This window comes from Oncorhynchus tshawytscha, linkage group LG33, assembly GCF_018296145.1.
Source record: "Oncorhynchus tshawytscha isolate Ot180627B linkage group LG33, Otsh_v2.0, whole genome shotgun sequence".
Taxonomy (NCBI): domain Eukaryota; kingdom Metazoa; phylum Chordata; class Actinopteri; order Salmoniformes; family Salmonidae; genus Oncorhynchus; species Oncorhynchus tshawytscha.
The window spans coordinates 48538225-48544823 of NC_056461.1; the positions used below are offsets into that span (position 1 = coordinate 48538225).

Genomic DNA, 6599 nt, shown 5'->3' on the forward strand with positions numbered 1-6599 from the left:
GAATAGAATTCCAAACGAATAGAATTCCAAGCGAATAGAATTCCAAACGAATAGAATTCCAAGTCTGGAAGTTTAAAGCCACTTAGGAAGATGTAAAACTTTCCTTCTTATTCTATGAATTTCATTTTCCCATTTAAAGTCTGTTATAAGTCTGTTTTTTTTACTTTGTCAGCTATGCTGTTCTAAAGAGGGTTATTTTTACCTGTAAGATTTATGGGAAGAGTATTATTATAAATGAAATCTGTTTTCATATTGTTGAGTGATGGAATAAAGTTACCTTTATATATATGTGTTGTCTGTTGTCATCCTAAGTATTTCATATTTTTTGTGGTACGGTACACTTATAGGATTGTTAAAAAATCGGGAGTTATTATTTTGAATTTTTCCTATCGTATTATTTTCCTATGTATTATTTATTTTTGGGGGGGAAATAAGTTTACTTTATATTCATGTTTACCAAAACCGATACCTGTTACATTTCAGGCCGGTCTAATTATTTCTGCAAGCGGTTCAATTGCAAGTGCAAACAGGAGGAGAGAGACAGTAGTGGAGAGAGAGACAGTAGTGGAGAGAGAGAGACAGTAGTGGAGAGAGAGAGACAGTAGTGGAGAGAGAGACAGTAGTGGAGAGAGAGATAGTAGTGGAGAGAGAGGACAGTAGTGGAGAGAGAGGACAGTAGTGGAGAGAGAGACAGTAGTGGAGAGAGAGGACAGTAGTGGAGAGAGACAGTAGTGGAGAGAGAGGACAGTAGTGGAGAGAGAGGACAGTAGTGGAGAGAGACAGTAGTGGAGAGAGAGGACAGTAGTGGAGAGAGAGACAGTAGTGGAGAGAGAGACAGCAGTGGAGAGAGAGGACAGTAGTGGAGAGAGAGACAGCAGTGGAGAGAGAGGACAGTAGTGGAGAGAGAGACAGTAGTGGAGAGAGGACAGCAGTGGAGAGAGAGACCGTAGTGGAGAGAGAGGACAGTAGTGGAGAGAGAGACAGTAGTGGAGAGAGAGGACAGTAGTGGAGAGAGAGGACAGTAGTGGAGAGAGAGGACAGTAGTGGAGAGAGAGGACAGTAGTGGAGAGAGAGACAGTAGTGGAGAGAGAGGACAGTAGTGGAGAGAGAGGACAGTAGTGGAGAGAGAGGACAGTAGTGGAGAGAGAGACAGTAGTAGAGAGAGAGGACAGTAGTGGAGAGAGACAGTAGTGGAGAGAGAGACAGTAGTGGAGAGAGAGGACAGTAGTGGAGAGAGAGACAGTAGTGGAGAGAGAGACAGCAGTGGAGAGAGAGGACAGTAGTGGAGAGAGAGACAGTAGTGGAGAGAGAGGACAGTAGTGGAGAGACAGTAGTGGAGAGAGAGGATATCCCTATCTTGTGTCCCTTTCTAAAGCATAATCATATATTGTATTATTTCATCATATATTGTATTATTTCATCAGTTATTGTATTATTTGTGTATCTTTTTGCTTTAGGATATTTATACAATATTTTTATTACATTTATTATTTCAGCTGGAAAGTTGAAAGCTTACAAAGTTTTGAATAAAAAAGGCCATACAAGACGATTTAAAACCTTTTCGGCATCAACAGCCATTATTGATGATATCGTATTGACAATCACGAGCTACACGAGCTACAAAGGGAAAAAGTACATTTTTTTAAAATTTGAGGAACTTTGTTTATAATTATTTTTATTTTTTATTTTTTGGGGGGACGGCTGATAATACAGAGTTACTGTTGAGTCTGAGAAGGTTGTAGAACCAATCCCGCTGTTTGATTCTGATCTACATTTTCATAGAAACTTTTAAAATTGTCATTAATCGCATTGTTTTTTTCTATTGAACAATATTAAAGCTAATCTATCTCCTAAAAATATCATTTTACATTTTCAAATTAATAAAACAAAAGCTTAACTTGACTTGGAAGAGAACCAGTGTTGGATAGCAATAGCTAACATAGCATCCCTCTCTGTTGGATAACCTTAGCCAGCTAGCTAACATAGCATCCCTCTCTGTTTGATAACCATAGCCAGCTAGCTAACATAGCATCCCTCTCTGTTTGATAACCATAACCAGCTAGCTATCTGTTTGAGCCGAGTGTATGAGTAGGCTAAACTAGCTAGCTAGCTAAGTAAGTAAAAGTGAGAAAAAAAATACTATGAAATATAGCTAGCTAGGTCTCTCTCTCTCTCTCTCTCTGTCTCTCTCTCTCTCTCTCTCTCTCTCTCTCTCTCTCTTGCTTCTCCACATTTTTTAAGAAATGTGTTTGTTCAAAACTGTTTGAAGACGGAAAGAAAGAGTGTGAGTGTCACGCCCTGACCTTAGTTCCTTTGTCATGTCTCTATTTTGTGTTTTCGTCGGGGCGTGAGTTGGGCGTGAGTTGGGGTGGGCATTCTATGTTGTTTTTCTATGTTTTCTATGCGTTTGGCTGGTATGGTTCCCAATCAGAGGCAGCTGTCTATCATTGTCTCTGATTGAGAACCATACTTAGGTAGCCTGTTCCCCCCTGGTGTTTGTGGGTAGTTGCTTTCTGTTTTGTACCTGACGGAGCTGGTTCGGTTGTGGTTTTTGTTACTTGTTACTATTTAATAAATGATGAACACATACCACGCTGCACATTGGTCCTCACCTTCTTCCACCAACGGACGTTACAGTGGGTTTATTTCTCACCTTCTGTTTCCTTCAGTTTCTTTTCCGGGTAACAAAGGAAACACACGAAGGGAGGGAAACCACCCCAGGTGTTAAATGCTCTAGGGTGAATGTGAAGCAATGTAGAAGCGTTATTGCATTAGTCTCCTTACGGAAAAAAAATCTCTGTAAATGATATAAATCAAGTATCAAAAGTGTAGTATTTAATACCTGTAACAATACCAAAATAGAATTTAGATTTGAAGATAAAAGTTTAAGACTGTTTCTCCACCAGGGCGTCTATATGTTGACTCTTGAGAATACACCAGGACAAAGACGGAAAACAATTTCATTGCAAATTTATTCCACAAGAGAATACATGAAAAACAAATATTTTTGCCTGAGAGAGAGAAGGAAAGACAACAAAGAGGTGACTGTCTGCTCTCCTCTACATGTTGTTGTCGGTCCACTCTCTCATTCCATTGCTGCTTGGCGTTGTGGTATTCTTTCAGATTTTCCTGGAACTGGCCTTTGTCCCGACCTCTCTTCAGGTAATCACCCAACAACTGGTCAGCCCTGTACGGAGAAGAGGCAAAAAACTATCCCTAATACGCTTGGAAATTGTGGACTTCACAAACTGTGAGCTAAACTCTCCTTCCTCTCCTAGAATTCTCTGAAACTATGGTTGCATCTGAAATGTTAACTTATCCTTAATCTTATACGGCTTTTGACGAGAGCCCATTGAGCACTTACATTTTTAAATGATATTTTCTTCATATGAAAAAAATGTATTATTTTTGTATATTTTTTACAAGGTAGAAAAATCCCCCGAAATTCAATCAAGTTTACAAAATTCCTGGTACATCTTTTATATTACCGAGAATATTCCTACCTAGGCATGCCCCTCTCCTCCAACGTGCGGCCGTGTGCGGGTCCAATCCCGGGTACGTCCCTCACAGACCGGTTTCCCATTGGCTCTGTGACAAAGCTCTGGTGCTTTTGAGAAGTGGTGGGGGGTCCTGTAGGGAGATAAAGGGAGATAAAGGGAGATAAACGGAGATAAAGGGAGATAAACGGAGACATCTGTAAAAACTACACTGAAGTCCACAAAAAATATACCTTCACTTGCTATAATATTGTTCGATGATCTTTAAACTTTTTATTTTTGAACTTTTATAAATCATTGTATCATTTCCCATTCTTAAGTCTGGATCAATCTGGACTCTTTCTTTCTAAAAAATTATCTGCCGAAATTGTTCCAACCCCTACTACTAGCCTGTTCAACCTCTATTTCGTGTCATCTGAGATTCCCAAAGATTGGAAAGCAGCTGCGGTCATCCCCCTCTTCAAAGGGGGATCTTGACCCAAACTGCTACAGACCTACGTATATCTATCCTACCCTGCCTTTCTAAGGTTTTCGAAAGCCAAGTCAACAAACAGATTACCGACCATTTCGAATCCCACCGCACCTTCTCCGCTATGCAATCTGGTTTCAGAGCTGGTCAAGGGTGCACCTCAGCCACGCTCAAGGTCCTAAACGATATCTTAACCGCCATCGATAAGAGACAATACTGTGCAGCCATATTCATTGACCTGGCCAAGGCTTTCGACTCTGTCAATCACCACATCCTCATCGGCAGACTCGATAGCCTTGGTTTCTCAAATGATTGCCTCGCCTGGTTCACCAACTATTTCTTTGATAGAGTTCAGTGTGTCAAATCGGAGGGCCTCTGGCAGTCTCTATGGGGGTGCCACAGGGTTCAATTCTCAGGCTGACTCTCTTCTCTGTATACATCAATGATGTCGCTCTTGCTGCTGGTGAGTCTCTGATCCACCTCTACACAGACGACACCATTCTGTATACTTCTGGCCCTTCTTTGGACACTGTGTTAACTAACCTCCAGACGAGCTTCAATGCCATAACTCTCCTTCCGTGGCCTCCAATTGCTCTTAAATACAAGTAAAACTAAATGCATGCTCTTCAACCGATCGCTACCTGCACCTGCCCGCCCGTCCAACATCACTACTCTGGACGGTTCTGTCTTAGAATATGTAGACAACTACAAATACTTAGGTGTCTGGTTAGACTGTAAACTCTCCTTCCAGACTCACATCAAACATCTCCAATCCAAAGTTAAATCTAGAATTGGCTCCCTATTTCACAACAAGGCCTCCTTCACTCATGCTGCCAAACATACCCTCATAAAACTGACCATCCTACCAATCCTCGACTTCGGTGATGTCATTTACAAAATAGCCTCCAACACTCTACTCAGCAAACTGGATGCAGTCTATCACAGTGCCATCCGTTTTGTCACCAAAGCCCCATATACTACCCACCACTGCGACCTGTACGCTCTCGTTGGCTGGCCCTCGCTTCATACTCGTCGCCAAACCCACTGGCTCCATGTCATCTACAAGACCCTGCTAGGTAAAGTCCCCCCTTATCACAGCTCGCTGGTCACCATAGCATCTCCCACCTGTAGCACACGCTCCAGCAGGTATCTTTCTGGTCACCCCCAAAACCAATTCTTTCTTTGACCGCCTCTCCTTCCAGTTCTCTGCTCCCAATGACTGGAACGAACTGCAAAAAATCTCTGAAACTGGAAACACTTATCTCCCTCACTAGCTTTAAGCACCAACTGTCAGAGCAGCTCACAGATTACTGCACCTGTACATAGCCCATCTATAATTTAGCCCAAACAACTACCTCTCCCCCTACTGTATTTATTTATTTTGCTCATTTGCACCCCATTATTTCTCTCTCTGCTTTGCACATGCTTCCACTGCAAATCAACCATTCCAGTGTTTTACTTGCTATATTGTATTTACTTCGCCACCATGGCCTTTTTTTTACCTTTACCTCCCTTATCTCACCTCATTTGGTCACATTGTATATAGACTCATTTTTCTACTGTATTATTGACTGTATGTTTGTTTTAGTCAATGTGTAACTCTGTGTTGTTCGTGTCGAACTTGTTCTCAACTAGCCTACCTGGTTAAATAAAGGTGAAATAAATAAAACTGAACCAGGACCCATCTTTTTGTATCCAATTTAGAACCCATCCTATCATATTACATCCTGATTACTGAACCAGAACCCATCCTATCATATTACATCCTGATTACTGAACCAGAACCCATCCTATCATATTCTGATTACTGAACCAGAACCCATCGTATAATATTCTGACTATCATCCCATCTTTTGCCCCAAAAAATTACAACATTGAATAAAAAAGTTGGTCCAAAATACACCCCACATCGTGTTATAACAACATGGTGCCCGACTTCACAGTCATTGTGGCGAACAACCACTTGTCAATGCAATGCGACTAATATTAATTTATATTAATTTACAAAAGCCAATCACCAAGTGTCCTCGAAAAAGTCAACTTTTCAGGAATTGAAAAAAAAATTATATATATATACATTTTCTGATCTTTTGTTATGTAGTTTTGGAAGTTGTTTTGAATTACTTTGATTGGTCAGCAGTACATGGAGGAGAATTTTGTTTTTGTTTTTTTAAACAAAAACATTAAAAAGGTTTTTCCAGAAATTATTAAAATTTCCTTTCAATTAACCCAGTCACAATAGTACAAGTTACTACAAAATACAATTTTGCTTATATTTTTAAAATAGAAAACAATATTTTTTTTTTAGAAAAGTAAAAATAAATAAATAATAATTTTAAAAAGAAAACATGATCGTATTTAAATATTTACAGTAAATGTGTTTTATGTGAATGATGAAAGTTGGTCTTACCTTTCTTGTTTCCAGACATGGTTCAGTTGGAGAATTTCAACTCAATATATAACTTGATCAGGATAACAAGGTGTCTGTCGGTCTGCTGTGGCTCAATTCCTTTTCCTCTGCTATAATAAAGACTTGGGGTGTATTCATTAGTGCACAGTGTAGCAAACAATATTTAAAAAATGTGAGTTTCTATTGGGGCAAATTCAGTTCGGCACCTCCACTTCCTCCTCCT

General features: G+C 40.1%; 1 pseudogene; it reads right to left on the reverse strand.

The window, feature by feature from the left end:
* Nucleotides 1–3059: 3059 nt before the first annotated feature.
* On the reverse strand, nt 3060–6395 carry LOC112238352 (annotated as a pseudogene).
* Between the last annotated feature and the right edge of the window lie 204 nt (nt 6396–6599).